The sequence below is a fragment of the Linepithema humile genome, chromosome 2, assembly GCF_040581485.1.
Source record: "Linepithema humile isolate Giens D197 chromosome 2, Lhum_UNIL_v1.0, whole genome shotgun sequence".
In the NCBI taxonomy this organism is placed as follows: domain Eukaryota; kingdom Metazoa; phylum Arthropoda; class Insecta; order Hymenoptera; family Formicidae; genus Linepithema; species Linepithema humile.
Genome location: NC_090129.1, coordinates 5,569,844 through 5,587,913, shown reverse-complemented (window position 1 = coordinate 5,587,913; position 18,070 = coordinate 5,569,844). Strand labels below are relative to the sequence as shown.

The window sequence follows — 18,070 nt, the reverse complement described above, 5'->3', positions numbered from 1 at the left end:
AGCAGAGCGGGTGAGGTTTTAGCTCCCGCGTCCTTCAAGAGAATCACTGTTAATGATCAAGTAAGCCGAAGGAATCAAGGATGCTAGAAACTCGGCGAGATTTCGCAATCATTGTCCAAGTCGGTGCAATCGCGAGATTAATGATGATCGTTTAGTATTCGCGCGGTTAATAAAGAAATGCAAGAACGTTTATTTTCGCAATAATTTCTACGAAGCTAAAACCTTCAACTTAATGTGATCTCTCTGAGTTTGGTGGATAATTAATTTCTATTATTGTTCTTGGACAATCGTGCAAAAAATCGAATTGTTTTACCATCGATTCGCTCACATATGATGGATAACAATCGAGTCTTCCATCGGTTAGCTTTTTTTATCCGCACAAAAGAAAAGCACAGTCAGAGCCGCGTGACTAAAGGGTTACGTGTGCTATTGCGTGTTTTGTAAAATAGAGAGGTATGTATTTTTCGACACGAGGATCGTTCGCTGCGGGGCGGGCCACCCCTTTTCGATATGCAATGACGTTTATTGCAGTGATATTAATCGATCAGGAAGGGTCGTGACTATTGGATCGCCTCTCTCCTTTTCCCCTGCCTTTTTCGTACAACCCTGTCTACCTGTTTATATCGTGTTCAGTTCGTGAGGGGGATGTTTGTGGGTACACGGCGCCGCGGCGTTGTTTGCGAGCAGTGAATATATGTATAAATGGACCAGAGAACCGTTTGAATAGCTGCGCTCGAAAAATATGTTTCGTCTGGAAAATGGGTTTCGATTTATATAATGCATTTTAAGAGGATTTGTAAGCCGCGTTACCCATTGACAATTTACGCGGCGCGCATATTATTCATTTGCAGCGTGTTCAAAATTAAACGAAATCGGAACGTTGATAGATTTTCGCGTTTGTTAATTTTATCTACGTTTCATTACCGTTTGTTATTTCTGATATTCACGCATGTAGACGATTCAATATTATATAACGTGTAATACTTTGATTAATATGTCTATTCTTCATGTGGTACGATTGTCGAGCCGTCGTTTCACTTTGATATTTGCACATTTATTTCTGCAAATGCTGCGAATTTGCTTAAGATATGGAAAATAAAATATTTTTTTTTATTACAAGCCGTTAGCATTAAATTCGTATAAAGGTATAAAGATTTATTACACGCATAAAATACATGAAATACACTATGTATCTGCTCATAAAATAAGATATAATTAGTATTTTGAATGTAATAACGTCGACTTTGTTAAAAAGAGGATTAGGGTCACTCATCATTATCCGTAATGTCAAATACTGTGTAATATCACGCGTTCCTATCATTCCTCTAAACCGGATCGAGAGTAATTTTTATCTTCATTGCTATATAATATAAGTAGAAATTATGACTATTTTTGTAAGACAATCATGTCTTAGCCTCGAGAAAATAAGTGAAAAGATATAATTTTCATCTTATACGTAGTCTGATAAACAATTAGCAAAGATGTATTTTCTACTTTATTTCAAAGTTAAATACGATTCGTGTCACGTACTTGTGGACAAAATACAATTTGCAAGAAACAATCGAATGCATCTAAAGTATTTAAATCTGAAAAAAGCAAGACTTTAAGGTAAAATCATGTAAGAATAGCGAAGGGTCTTTCCAGCATGAATAGCTTCTATTATGCTATTGTTGAGAGTAGTTTGAAAGGAGTGATGCTTTATGATGGAATCGACAGACATCGAGAGTTTCATTTCGACACTCGAAGCTCTGGTAGAGAATCGATCCGAAACAATCGTTCCTTCAAACATCTTATAGCCGATTTATAGCGTAATACCTATGAGCTTTAGTTTCTTTGATGACATACAGGGTGTTTCACTTTACCTTGTAACAATTGTTCACAATCATTTAGCGACAACAAATATTAAAATTAATTGCTAATATACATTTTTCTACAATAATTTAGAAGTTACTGCAATTAATAGTTTAATTACTTGCATAATCGATATTGAAACTTGATTCCCCAATTTTCGTCATTGTAATATTTAAATTGTTGTAAACGAAAATACATTATTCCACGAAAGATAAAATAAAATATAAAGGATTGAAATGGATAGAAAATTAAACCGGTGTAAGTTTTTCAAATATATTATTGTACATCGAAAGTTTTTTATCGTAAGGAATTATTTACAAAAAAGAGTCACACATCTGAGTGCAAGTGCTGAAACTTTGATATTACGACTAAAAGATAAAGTAAGAACACCCTGTAGATCCACGTCCAGACCGATCGAATTAGAATGTACTCCCACTTTCAGATATAACGGCGGTCTCGAGCAGAACTCGATGCTTTCTAGGCCCTCTTAACTCTCCGCTATACCATTGAAGGCTTTCGCCCGTTTCTGAAGTGGGACCATCCTCTCTGTTCTTTCTTTCCGGCGATTCCCCTTCGACCACCTGCGTCACGCTTAGTCTCTTAGTAATCTACCCGCCCTCCGGTCCATCCTGTGGATCCTTAATCCGTACTTTTAGGGTGACTCTAGCCAAATATCGGTCAGTCGATGAGGCGAACACAATGCCGCGCGTTTATCCATCCGCTCGATTTTCACGACCTCTTTAAATCCAAAGCGAATCGTTTTTTCCCTACCGCTTTTTTCTTCCTTTTCACATTCTTTGTTCGGGGTGGAGACACGCAAAAGTTTTTATACTAATCAGCGATTATTTTACACGACTAACACGAATTTAAATAATACAGTACATTTGCATTTTTGTGGTGCCACCGTGACTGTGTAAAAAAAATATAATGAGAAAGAAAAATCTGCTATCAGTTTTCATTATTTATAAATTAAAACAAGACTTTCCTCATTTCAGTTTTAACGATTGTTAAACGAATATATTTTACATTATCGCTCGGAATAAAAATATTTTGCTATTTACAGCTATATTATATTCTTCTAGAATGTTATCTGATCTGATAAGGATATGAAAAGCATGAATGTCTTCGTATCTAGGTGCGGCGAGCGTTACGAAATTTTTAATTCACCGCTGATGAGATTTCGTTTTCCGAGAATAACCATGAGATCCAGTTTGGCGCCTGTTTAGTCCGAGATCGTCAACCGGGCCGGTTTTTAACCCGTCCAACCAGTTTTCATAAAATTACCCGGTTACCGGTTTCATAATATATCCCGCCTCTTGTCTCGCAGTTCCATGTACGATGATAATGATTAACGGATTATAGGAAAAGGGCCGCGAAGACGATTGGATAACGTATATCCATTGGTGAAAGTGCATAGACCTGTTGGGTCAATTTGTTACTGTGGATTTCCCAACTAATACGATTAAGTCCGGCGAACCCGGAATGAGTCCACGATCGTTAATCAGCTTCACCGCGGTGATTTGGTAATTCGACAGGCCGATTTCAAGCCGAGAGTTCTATTAAAATTCTTTTAAGCTGCGCGCAGTCAATCATGTGATTTAGTCGATCGGTTCGAAATAGACGAAGTCTGTAATTAAGAAATTTCATATTCTGAAAAATCATCCTGTAATTTATATTATTGCTTCATTATAATGCGCGGAAGCTGCGCCGCGCGTCCATTTCTGGTATTTATATTAGTAATTATGGTTATTTTGATCTTATAATCGAAAAGTTCAGTTGCCACACGATGCCTATTTTATCACGTCTCGCTTTCGCGGTTCACCTTCCAACTCGGTCAAGCATTGCACGTCTGCACGCTCACCGGCATGCTTATGAACCTTCTCTTTAATTTCCTTGCAGCGACTTGAGCATTTCCAGAAGCGACGTTGCTGCAATCTAAAGAGTAGGATTCAATTCTCTTCACTACGGCAAATTCACATTCCGGCATGGCGCCGTGTGTATCCAACTGAGGGATCGCTCAGTCATAGATTTTATCACTTTAACGAAACGTAACGATTGTATCGAATTATGTATCAGCGGCTCGGTTAACCTATCACGATGTATAGCTTTAATTGTTCCGACTGTATTTATGTCGATGTATTTAATTCGCGGGAGCTTCTTTCACATAATTCGTCCAATCGAGAAACATTTTAATCCGCTATGAATAGTGCTTCACCAAGTTCGAGGCAGATAACATTAGATCATTAGCCATTCCGATAAAGTTTATCACAGCCAATATATTTGCTACGAGCGTGTATATGAGGCGTTACGTAGGATCGGCGGGTTGCTACGTGAAACGGCTATTATAAATGGCTATTATAAATGGCTATTATAAATGGCAATCTCACTTGCGTCTATCTGATGAAATATTATTTGCATAATATAACTAGCGGTGGTGTGAACCTCACGGATGCAGAGAGACACGTAATGACATCGATAGATAGATAGTTTGTGAGAACGTAGTATTATTTAATTTTTTATAATTTAATATATCTCCTTGCAAAAATGTCTATATTAAACCATATAAATTGTGCAACTATTTCTGGAATATATTTGCAGCGCGATTATTTTTTTTGTTTTTTTTTTTTTGTATCAAAGAACGTATTTATAAAATACACAGCTCGTGGCGCTCTTTCGTTATTGAAACGGCATGTTTAGCGCTTATAAATAGCGTTGCTTTTTAAAGTTTCGCATTGCGCAAGAAATGTATCGTCGAAGATGTTTCGTCTGCGCCGAAACTTAAGAAATGCATGCACACGCAAACGTGCTACAGCGAAGTGTTCGCGATAAATGAAAGAGAATTCGGGGTAAGAGAATCTGGTCTTCGGTTTCGCGTCAATCTGGCGCGTATCTCAAAACGGAGGATACATTCAACGGGCCAAGTTTCGTTTGGGCGTGGGACCTCTTCGAGTTTGTAGCGAGGTCGTTAATTATAGAACGCCACGGGTTACGTTTCAATGGATGATTGATGAACGCGGGGCGATCCTCATCTAACCTCATCTGGAGAACGGGGGGTGGGACGGAGGGCGAGAGCGAGAGGAAAAGGAAGACGACGAGGAAGAAAAGAAGGAACGAACAGTAAAGAGGTTCCTGTCGGAGAAGGTTTCACTCTGGAAACAGGTTTCTGATTGTTGAGAGAGAACCACGGCATCTCCGCGTCTTCCACACTCCCGGAACATGAGCTTGAAGCTCTGGATATCTACGCGTATCATCGCACGTCCGTTCCTTTTTTTCTCCTCTCGACTCAATGTCGTCGAAAAAACGATCGATTCGCATATATTACGAGATTAGGCGAAAGATACTAGTGATGTCTGAATAATTTAAATCGGATTAACTTTGATATTTTCGCAGGGATATAAGGAAGGATTAAATCTGACGCGTGTGTTTACATATGCATATGTTTACAAAGTTTATACGAAAGAAATATTTTACAATTTTTATTATACTATTCATTGCGGTATTATTAATTTTTCACGTATTTTCCCATTTCATTGTTCATGATGCAAATGAAAGTGAGATCGCTCAATGATATTGATAATTGACAGAAAAATTCCGAGATTATTTGTTGAATTATGCGATTTATCGGACCGCAAAGAAAGATCTCATAGCGTCAGCATCAATTGATGACGATGACGATGATGATGATAATGATGATAATGACGAAAGTAATGATAATGATGATGGTGAGCAGTAGTGCTGACGGTAATGACGAAGATGTTGATCTGGAATGGGTGTCGGCCTACTTTATCGCTTCATTCTCGCGGAACGTACTTTCATAGCCGCTTATTGGAACCGATTAAAAGTCAATTACCACCATAAAAACTTATGGGATCAATTTCATTGTGAATGAGTTTGGCTTGTATTCGATCCTTCTTTGTCGTGTAAGATTTGAAAAATCTGGATATAAGATTACGTGATCGCGTAAAAACAAAGAACATTGTAACATGTCAGACATGTGCTGCAGTATATTCTCTCAGAATACCGTAATGCATTTTATTGTGCATATAATTTATAACTATTGAGTTGTAAAAAAATAACAACCGGGATTATTTTACGCAATACATAAAATAAATCTTGATAAATTACAATTTTATAATAATTTTGAGAAGGTAATAAGTGAAAGTTTAGAGATTTTCTTTCAATTATATGTCTTTTATTTGTAATAAATTTATCTTTACAAACATGACATTTTGATTTTTGTTTACAGTTTTTCAATACTTTAACTATCAGTCAGATTTCAAGAATCAGCATATTGCGTACATTAATAATATACACAAATAACAATAATGATTGCAATGAAATTATTAATCTTATCAGTGCGTTAACAACTTAGACAGTTACTTATTTGTTTGTTCCACACTAATGCAAACTACGACACTCGTGTGACATTTCTAACGATCGCGAAATTCGATCATGAATGAGCGTACGCTGCCGGCTCGGCGCAGAAGAAGCGGGTCGGTTGCGGTCGTAGATTGGCAGTTGATGTCGCGGTGCCGACGATGGAATTCGATTCTGCGGTTACAATCGGGAGAATTTTGGACGAACAGCCCGCGCTCTCGATCGTCAGTCGATCGCGTCGATCGCATCGCCGCATCGCCGATGGCTGTTCGCCGTCGGAATCGGGAGATCTCTTGTTCTCAAATCGGCGCGGATCTCCGCTCAACGAGGCCTCGTCGACACGATCGTAAATACTGGCGGGAACTCGTGTAAGAAGTTCGAGCCTCCGGTCGCTCAGAGCCGAATCATTTTTGTTGCCGTGCCTTCGTCCTCTTTACCTCCCTCCAAACGTCCGCGCTTCGTGCTTCAGCTCAAAACGGCTTACATCGTTCTTCGTCCGTCAGATCTGGTCTGGATAATTGTTTTGAACTTCTTTTCTGCCCCGAGCGTGTACCTTTTCCACATAGCGGCTATTAGGAATATTATTGAAATACGCGTATGTTACATATGCGCATATACGCGCCTGTCGGTGCGTTCTGCGAGACAGCGCTTAACAGATGAGCGTGGTCGGAGTCGGAATTTTTTTACGCATGGAATCGCTTTATAATAGGAAATGATAATATGTATAACTACTTGGCTTGAAACTGCTCGTAGATCGCGAATGAGCGTGCAAGCGCTTTGATCGTTAAGAAATTACATTCTTCGTTGTCCATCGGCGCCTTTACGACCTGCGCGGATTTAACTACCCTTTCAGTAAAAGTCAGTAAAAGTTGCCGAAGTGACCGGTGTGCACTTTAAAGGTGCACTGTTACGTGTTAAGAACCGTCGTTACGTTACGACATACGTCTCGGAGATCAAAATAATAAGGAGCGTCTTGTACAAATTTATGAACAATGACGCAAATAGATTATTAATAGTTGATGCTTCGCCGACACACGAGCGGCGGGGTGATAAAAGCGCTTAGAGCGGGCTCTGTGGCGGTAATATCTCCCAACCATTCATCAGCGATCGCACATGTAATTGTACTAAACAAACGTATGTACGCGGCATTCCGCGGCAAATACTGCAATTTGCATACAAGGAGCTCGTGAAAAGAAAAAAAACGATCGGCGGATCCTTTCACTTTTGTGCATGCGTTCGATATTTTTCAAGGTCGCCTGTTCGCTTCCACAGGTTTGATGGAACAGTGGTACCACAAATGGCGAGAACGTGGGCCGCTCGCTTCTTGTCCGTTGCTTCACGTGCAGCCTATTACTCAACGTCGCCGACGTAATTAGCATAATAATATCTGTAACTCGCGGTTGCAGCGGTAACTAATTACCGGTGTATTAATCAAGGCATTCGACGCTGGAGTCCGGCCAATCCCAACTATCTGAGATGCCAATCCAATTTATCTGCGCGGCATTAGAATGTCAACTAGGAGAGACAGGCCGGCCATTACGGCACTCTTCAAAGAAGTGAGAAAATAGATAAGGCTGGCTTTTCAATAGCCGCTAAAGTACAGAAATGTTTCTCGGTATCGCGTTACAGCCGGTTTCGGTTGATCGGCTCGACATGTGTTTTACTTTCGCCTGCAATTAGCGTGATTAGATAGCGTGAATTTCAGCTCCGCGGACCGGATATTCCTCTCCCGGTCAGAAAACTGTCTCAAGTACGAACGCTTGTTTATTTACATTTTTCAGAAGTGTAACGCGCCACTTTGCTCGGTATTCGTCTCGCGACCTCAGGCGCGTATTGTGGAGCGTGTCAGATTGACAGGTACGATAGGGAATACGATTTCACCGCGAGAAGGAACGGACAGGTTCGAAACACGAGCGCAGTCGCGCGCATAGAGAAAAGGAGAAAGAATTCTTTTGGCAGCGTTGCAAGGCTAATTCTGGTAACGCCGTCGCGCTCCACGCTGCTCGCCGCATTCGAGTATGAATTTCGAAAACATCACGTGAGTAGGGACGATTCTGCGCGAGTGAAGCGGATGTTTTATCATCTCGCAAATCGATAGCGGTCAATGATATTTAACGATATCGACTTAATGATACATCGCCGCGGCGACTACCGTGTGATTAGCAGCCCCGTCAATGTGTAAAATAACCGTTGAAAACAATGTATCGAATGTTTTTTGTCAGCGAGGCTGGAAATTAAACGCGGCGTTGCCGAGGAAATTTTAATTGGAAACATCAGCCCGGGCGCAGGTAGTCACCAATTATCCGCATTTATTGCGCATACCTGGTTATAATCAGATCGTAATTATATCGCTAGCGGGCATCTCGGTGGAATCACTTATTAATTTCTGGATAGTTGTCCCGGTTAAACGGATCGGGAGTAAAACGAATGTCTTACCTGAGCAATTTCACCGCGTAACATCCTTTGACGCTACTTATCCAGCTTTCAGCGCTATTTTGCAGTCTCCGCTGATATGCGAACTGATTGATAGATCAGAAATATCCTGCATCCCGTGGCTCTCACCAAAAGAGACACTGCTCTCCCGCTGCGTTCTTTGTACGACGGCTGGTTTGCAATTAGCCTTACCATGCGGCCGCAATCGCGGCGACGCATACATACACACACACACACGCATACTACAAATTACAGACTATACGCATACACGCAAACGCGTCGTGCGAAATATAATAAGATAATAAACCAACGATCATGTCGATCGCGCTCGTCCTCCCGCGGCTCTCCTCGCCTTCCGATATCCGTTTACTGCACGAATGCTGGAAGGATGAGTGACGCAAACGAGCAGACAAATCATTTTTTGCTTGCACACGACCCCAACGGCAGGACGGACAGCGGCGTTAACGGACATTTCGCGACTCGCCCCGCTTGTTGATTGAAACCAGGAGGCATGTACCTCGTTATCGGTAGGGTTTTTTTGCGTCTACAGACCTGCGTCGTGCGAAGTAAGTTCGAAGAAGTTTTTTTTAGGAAATTTTTATTTAGAAAACACAACACACCTTTATACGCGTGGTCTGTTTATCCAGTGTCTCGGCATGTGGATGGAAATTTGTAACGTTGAGAGGCCAAATATCAAAAGAAACAATGTTTCATAAATGCACGAAAGAATTGCTTTTCGGCAATTGAAACATTATCGCGACACGAATTGAACAATAGATTGGGGGAAAACATGGTGAAATTAATAAGGATTGATGATGGCGCTTGTAATTGGTCTCCGTATGCTAAGATTCGTGTTTACATTCTTCTGCGTGATAAAGATCCTCCTTTCCGTGATGAATTGAAGATACGCGTCGGTGATTCGTGGAATTTCGCACACTCATTATTCTACCTGACGTTTCACTAAGTTACACGCGCCGGACTCTCCTTTTTTTAATCTACTTTATATTCCCAAAACTGTAATTAAATGAAATACCGCGTACAATTGGATGCATTAATTGTATCCGGTGCGTTTGCACTCATAAGGATATTTTACGACACGCGATTCGCCGATTCTCTTTATTGTTTACGAGCACGAAACGATGTTGAACCATATAATTAATTATATGGAAAGCGGAAAATATAGTTCATAAATATTACAGAAATTTAACTGTTGTAAATATACAATATTATGTGTGCATCATTGATATAATTTGATATTTAATGTTCCCGTCTGTATGCATTTGTTTTATTAAAAATATATCATTTTTATAAAGTTTTAAGCCTAATGATTAAAATTTCTCAATATTTTCAAATTCAAGTATTATTTATTATGTTGCAAGATATGCGGAGAACAAATGTACACGTCTACTCGGGATTAGCCAAGAGATGTAAATAGTGAAAAGTAGTCTATCATTTGTCTAATCCGGAAAGAATTTCACGGCTACATTTTGGGACGATAAATCACCAGTCAAAAATTATAAGAAACTCTCAAAATTGTTTTTTCATTTTTTAGTTCTTCAATTTTTTTTGGTAAAAAAGAACATATACATATTATATATGCTTTTACGTTAAAAAAATGTGCATTTAAGAAAATTGAATTTGTATTTTAGTCATCAGAATTTGCCTACATTTCAGTTGCGCGGCAACATCATACACTTTTCTCGCATTCCGAGCGTTACGCGTGTGACGAGAACTTTTGGAGATTCTGGCACGACGCGAGGTTCTCGGTAAAATGCCTTTCGGGCGCGTCTCGTCATGGTAATACGGTAGATTAGTCACAGCCTAATGATGAAAATAAGAGGCGACGCTCGCGCGGTAGCGCGATTTGGCCGCGACGGACAGGTTAAACGATAATCGCCGCCATAAAATATCGAGATTCTTCACGCGCGTACACGCTATATGCCATTAAGGCTATTCCTAGAGCCGTGTTGGCGAAACAAGTAATAAGCCGACTTCGACAAACGACAGTAGCCAGTTTCCCGGGGTTGTGGTCTCGAAAAGCCACACGGCGCGGCTTTTCCGCACATAATCGTAAATTCTCCGCAAAGTCGTTAATGTTTGGCTCAGCGCGACAACAGAGTTGCCGGGAATCTTTCGGCAACGCTCGAATCCCGAAGCCACGCTTTCCGACTTGCAAACTTCCTTCCCATCGTGTGCGTCTCTCTAATTTTACGAATACGACGGACATGTCTGTGTAATATGCATATATCGCGTTGTAATCGTCTTTGCTGCTGTTTTCGACGATCGTTAGCGCGAAATATTGACGCGCTACTCGCTCCCGACTTCGTCCCGGCGAAACGAGGTTACTATAATCAGGACCACACATCGACCACGTATCTCACATACAATACTATTTTCCCGCCGACATTCCCCGGGGTGTGTCCTTTGACCCGAACTCCGCGGCACCTATGAGCACCCAGGACTGGCAGTCTCTTCTCGGGTATAAATAGGCGGTCCGAAAATATCGCGGACAGCCAGGCGTTCTCCAACTGCAATCGTGATGACTGAGGAACGCGAAGGGGATAGGTGAAGGAAAAACGAAACAATATAGTACGTAGTACGGGCAATTATATGCAACGAATGCGTGTCGTTGTGACATTCGAACCACAACGATGTAGACGGTCGATTGCCATGTCGCGCCGTGGAAAAGGCCACGCGTGTCTTCGGTTCGAATGCGAGGCGAAAGAGAAAAAGGATGTACAAAGGTAGTGACTTGGCGCCAGCATTCTCTCGATCGAGATAACATTCTGGTGTGACTCCGAAGAGTAATTTTCACTACTCCGCTGACGTTATACGACATTGATCTCGCGAGAAAGATGTTTACTTGCTCTTTTTGTATGTTTCATCTGTGTAAAAAATACTCGATTCTTCTGTATGATTATGCCAAATGCAATCGCTGATTTGCTTGAAAGGCGCTAGCAAGATGCATTAGCGTGATTGGTTACATTTATCTGCTACACGAAATAGTTGCGATATTACGAATACGAAATTATAAAGAAAACCCTTCTATTCTTTTGAGAATTTTAATTATTGCGTCTGATTTTAAATATTAATGAGTTGCAAATGCAAATGTAAAAATAAATAAAAGGAAAAAGATTTTATGTCATTGATTTCTTACAAACTTTTTATATTTTTGGCAATTAAAGTCTTTTGAAATTTAAGTATTCCAGATCACACATATCATTCAAAAGTTTATCTACTTTGTTTCAAGAATAATTGACGGTTAATCATCGAATCATTGCGTATCGGCATTTGCGGTAATAATTACTTTGTCGGCGGTTATAAATACTCGTTCCATCGTAAACCTTACGACGAAAACTTCCGGCTGCAGCTTCGTAGTTGCACGATTCTAAATTGCACACGCAATTGATCGTCATCTTGATGCGATGGTGTGAATATAACTGAGGAGTGTTTATATCGAGCGCCGATATAACAGCACGTTGATAGACCATATATCCCTTATGATTGTGGATCACGCAATCTTTCCCGGCTCGGCGCTTGATGTCAAAAGTGATCCCGAGGTATTTGGAAGTAATGATCGCGGCGGTACAGGTGCTACCAGAGATCATTAGCACTTTGCCGATGGAGCAAGCCGCAATTAACTGCGAAAGACATGTTGCTCGAAATATGGCGTAAAAATAAGCGATGTCACGCGATTGGGAAGCTGTGCGTGTCGAGAAATGCGCGGTATCTATGGTAGCAAATAAGAACTCTATATATATATGCGTAAATGCTTTATGTGAATGAAACTAAATTTTACGTGGCCTGAATATCGAGCTAAATGTTTTACAAGATAATGATAATTTTATCCAAGCAGCAAAATCTTGCTCTTGAAAATTATTTTTCAATAGTGTATGCGACTGACAGAAGGTATTTTGATTTCAGTTCTTTCACTCAAGTGGTATTTACTTTGATTCTGATTGTCAAAATTTATTTTATATTCTCGTGTATTTTAAATTATCGTTCTGAGATAGCTACTGGTTTTTTTATCAACAAACTTCGTGATTTCTACGTACTGCACGATTCACTCTCCGTATCTAATTGTCACGATTGTAGAATTTGCGTCACAGGTACTCATAGTAACCATTAAGAAAGGTATTTATGCACCCGTCCGGGTTGGCATGATGACAGTAATGGCGTGCTGGTGTAAAACTAATGCGAGAGCGTCTTTCGCGAGCATTACTCTTGTAAGCGCTGTTCAACGTATCCATTAGGGTCATTGAGAGACACCGCGTCGTTTTGGTAATCAGTATATTTCCGAAATACTTAGTATGCGTCTCGGCAACTGCTTAAACTAATCAGTTTTCCAATAAACAGTACTATTTTAGATTTCAAATTGTAAATATAGAAACTATAAGAGATGCAAAATATCATTTATTGAATATTTATTCCTCGCAGAGTTTTTGCCACGATATAGTGATGACAGTATTAGTTTTTCTAAATTATACTACAAAGATTGTATTTTTGGATATACTATAATTTAGCATATTTTAATGAAGTTTTATTTTTAAACCAAATAGTTTACTCATAATAGCAAGGTAGTATCTGTTATTGATCTTACATCGAATTAACGGAAGCTCTGCTCATAAATAATTATTTAAAGTTATCCTAGAATAGCTATTGGCATTTTATCGATAACTTAGCGATTCTGAGTACCGCGCGATTCATTCAGATTTATTTAAAAATCATGCCGCGTGTGAAGGAGCCTTAGGGATTCCTTGGAAGATTATTGGGGTCAAAAGAAAATATCGAGATAGCAAGCGTGAAGAAAGAAGAGAATCTCAAACAAATGAATGTACTTAATTCACGTTAGACACGCTACTCAGACTTGTCTTGCAATAGAAAGAGGTTCTAGCCTCGGGCAAATTTGTTAGAGGTGTTCGTGCATCGCGTCAAGAGACCGTCGTTTATTAATTTCTTAATTAATAATGGCCATGACTCTTTTTAATTTCGCTTGTATTACGACATGTAGATCTTTCACTTCTTAAAGAATAGACATTTAACTGAAAGAAAACCAGCTTTAAAAAAAATAAAAAAGGTGATCTGTTGACTGAAGAATCATTTGTCTCTTGCATTGATTAATTAAATTAATATAATAATTTTAAAAAGATGATAAAAACTATTATATTTAACTTTGCATGTGATTAAAATTGAAATAAAAGGATTTGGTTATTATCGCAGTACATTCAATTGTGCATTAAATTAGCAGTAATTTACGAAAATTTTTGTGCCATATCACAAATAATGACAGATCAGACAACAACGGCTGGGGTTATTGATCGCATCCCAATGGCGTCTGTTTGGCGATTGAATTTTGGGTAGCACGCGCGTTTCAAAAATTCCAAGCACGCAATCGATTGAAAATAAACATGATTCTTTGTCGGTCGTTACGCGTCATAATAGTCGCTGAATATGAATGTACTTTTCTGAATATATGATTAGTAAGAATTGAAATTTATTTCTATCCCACAAGAGATTTAACGACGAAATATTAGTAAATGTGAAAGAACATTATAAAATCTGTCAAATATCATGTTAACGAAGTAAAAAGCATGAATTATTCAAAATGTACAATAGTAAAATAGGTGGCAATTTATCAAAAGAGAAAAACTCACTCTGAACGAAAAAATATACTTGTAATATATTTCATTTTTTAACCATTTAATTTTTATATCTTTATAGATTACTTTATTATTATTGCTTGCAAGAACAGCAATTTTTTCATGCGAGCAATAATGTATGATACGTTATAATAATACTTTGATTGAAGAAATTTAATTAGCGAGAAACCATATTGCTATTCTGAATTGAAAAAATTGATTTAAGGGAACGCGTGAAAACGATGCGCATTAAATGGATTCACAAACATAATAAGCCGGTTTATAGTTTCTCGTCAATTAACGACTATCCGAGAAGTTACAAGCTCTTTCAGTGAGTCTTTTGTTGTTTTATTTTTTTTTTTTTTTTTCGAGAAATCAAAGAGATTGCATGATATTTTCTTTGACCTACGATGTATATCTACATACATAGATTCGGTGAGGAAACAATTACACATTGTACACAGCGTGTTACTACTGCTTCTAAAATTTCTTTTTGACTTTGTCTTCTCTTTACAACTTCCTTGATTGAAGACGTCCGCCTCATCCTAAAACGAAACAAAATTTGACATTGACGAAGATGATGATGACAGGCCGCGTGTATGTGTTGGCAACGCCATCAGCTAATTTGATGCGTACTTAATATTTGCTCATAAATCAAGATTTAACTGTTACTTCGAATTTTTCAGAATTAACAAGTGTGATTTACAGTTCTGACATTAGTTGCGCATTCCTCATCACGCTCGCGTCTTTATTAACATGATTTAAATTAATATTACAGAGTTTGATTTACAATGTATTTTCTAAAGTAAGAAATACTTATTCGTTATTCTCTCATTTAGCAATTTTCTTATAAATAATAATTAATAAATATTTGAAATAGTATGTTTAATACATTTGTCAAGCAATAATCTTTCTTGGTGGACAATGCACTTAAAGTGATTTTTGGCAACGTGCCAGTTGCGATCATATGTTGCCGTCACCAAATAAATTGCTACAGCAAAATATCTTTCCGTGCATGATCACGAGATGATTAAAGACGCATGCCATGATACAATTATTGTCTAAAAACACGGAATGTATTATATAGTGTTATTTTGAACACGCCGAAACGCCCAAGGAATTTTAATGGAAATGTGGAACGAGAAGCTATATACAAGAGCTGAACTATGTTGCATGGTTACCGAAATAACACATGTCCATTGTACAGATTTATCGACGTGGTCTTTTATAAGTATTATGTCAGACATGTGATGATCCAGCTGGTTCATTAGTGCGTAATGATCTTCACGAGTGGAGTGGAATACAAATGTAAAAATAGCACCTCATAATGAATCATTTGAGAAGTTTGTAAATAGATGATCTGTTTTTTTTTTTCGCGAATGTTATTGTGTAATAATTACTTCACTGACTCATAGAAGCTCACTTACGCACATCTATTTCGGAGAAATCGATTATCCACTTCAGTTGACTTTAATGAGGCGATGCATATACACTTATGCACATGTAAGCAATTTGACATGTTTTTCAAATGACACTTCAACGTGTCAGAGGCTTGCCACCGATAAAAGTATATTGCATTTACGACACCGGTTTTCCACATCATGTTTGTAATCACGGACATTAGTTAGCAAACATTCGCACTATCATCAAGCTGTACGCGTGAGATAAGGTATCTTACGCGCATCGGTGTGTGAAAAGCACGAAAAGTGATTAGCACAGTGAACCGAGCATCAATGCAAGTTTATTTCTTCTTTGTCGCGCCCGCGTCGTCGCTGACATTGTGTCGCCGTATCTCTGCCGGTAGTAAAACTGGCAGCAGTAAAGTACGACGTGTTAACGTCAGGTTTACGTTATATCGGCCTTTCCACACGTGAAATGAGAGACCCAGGAAGAGGCCGCGGACGACCTCGTAACTCTATCAAGAACCGGCGACTTGGCAAGCGTTCACAGGGTTACTTTGGTACTCAACGCCGATATACACTTTGTGTGACGGTGGGCGTACCTACTTTTTACAGCCTATATTCAAGTATCACTCCTGGCACCCCCGCTAGCCCTCGGCAATCTCCTCCGGATACTCGGGACGGCGCGTCAACCTGCGTGATATCCAGAAATTCTCGTGCGGTTGAGCAACTTCATAAAAGTTTCGTGCGGTTATCACGATCACACGGCGAATAAAGTAACTCGATAATCGCCACCTTCTTCGCAAGAACCTTTGTTGAAGTCTTACGGACGGCCTGATTTAGTGTCTACATATATAGGGTGCTGCGAAAAAAAATGTTAACACTTATATGGAAGTAACTTTTTCGTATATTTCTCGCGAACCACTGCGGTGATTGGAAGATCCATACAGCGACCTTTCGTTCCAATGACAATCCCGTTGCCATTTCAATCAACTGCAGAATATACAATACATGTACAAATTCTCCAAGTGTTAATATTTTTTTGAAGCACCTTGTATATGCGCAGTGTAAGACACGTGGAACATTGAAGAATGGATTCTGATATGAAATCATCATTTGTATTTAGTTATGCCAGCGTAGGAATAAATCTAATGCATTAGAAATGATAATATATGATAATGACATTTCAAAACAGGAACAACCCACGTCACTCAGCTAGCTTGCAAATGAGGAGAGATAGATATTCTATTACGTATATATTCTATTCTCTTTGTAGAAATTTTATTCAGATATCAAGATATTAGTATAATTAATGGCATAAACTTTTTGCAATATTTTCATAATCAATATTACGTATTTTATAATTGTTTATCTAACAGCAATCAAATTTTGTTTATAAATTATTTATAAATTAGCCACAATATTGCGTTAATTGAAGAATTAATTCCATTCGATATTTTTGATCGTTTACACAGGCCGTATAGATTCTTTTACTCGCCATAAACGCTATTCATCGCCATCCATCCACCCTCTGTTTACACAAGATATTCTAGCGCTCGTTCGCATTGCGAAAGTATTACCTGTTTCAAACAGCTCCGAAAATACATAACTGCGGCACGCTAGATCGCGGCGCGAGTGCCGTCGCTTGCACAATTTTGCAAACAAAGCGCTTAAAGTAACGACGCTAAACCTACAAACCGGCCAACTTTGCGCGATGTTGAACAAACAAAGTGCACAGTTCCGCGCTCAGCGTTATAGACGCGCGCGCATCCTCGCGTGCGAATCTTCGTCTTGTTGCTAATGCCCCGTGAAACGCGCGGTGCACCAGCGCCGTACGAATTAAAGAGTGAAATATGTTAATGGAGTTCTCTCCTGAAGAGAGAACGAGTGCGGATGGTATCTTGATTAAGGTGTCTGGCGGACGTTAGTCATCCCGGCCATCCGCCGGCAGGACCGCGAAAATCTAATTTTCGCCGGCAGAAACTGAAAAACCTGGATGCGATCTTCCGTCCGACGACTTTCAGCCTTCTGCTCCTGTTTTCGTGGGCGCGTCCCACGCGTTCAATCTTTCACGCTTCGACGAGGACACGTGCGCCGCCCCTTCTTGTGTCAAGTAAAAGCGCTCTGTGCCTCGCTCGTATAATTGAATGGTTAATATAGTCAGCTATTCCGCCGCGATTATACGATTGCTCGTTACGCGCTTGTTTTCTCTTTGACGCTGGATAATGTTGATACCATTAATATATATTGATCGACAAGTTACATATGAAAACCAGATCTTTTAAGTTATGTAAAATCAATTACGACGCTGAAAGACTTCAATATTAATTATAGGCATATCATTTTCGCGACAGATCCTGCCTCCGTTGC

At 39.4% G+C, this 18,070-nt stretch overlaps 1 protein-coding gene and 1 long non-coding RNA gene across 2 annotated transcripts in view; one reads left to right on the top strand and one right to left on the bottom strand.

Annotated features, from left to right (window-relative positions):
- The window catches only part of MESR6 (misexpression suppressor of ras 6), a 528,133-nt gene that overhangs the window by 181,241 nt on the left and 328,822 nt on the right, over positions 1–18,070 (top strand). The window lies entirely within an intron of this gene.
- Positions 14,639–17,068, bottom strand: LOC136997738 (uncharacterized). The gene is made up of 2 exons (XR_010888356.1): positions 15,728–17,068; positions 14,639–14,845 (listed from the first exon to the last, which is right to left on the bottom strand). It is a non-coding gene; the product is annotated as an uncharacterized lncRNA (long non-coding RNA).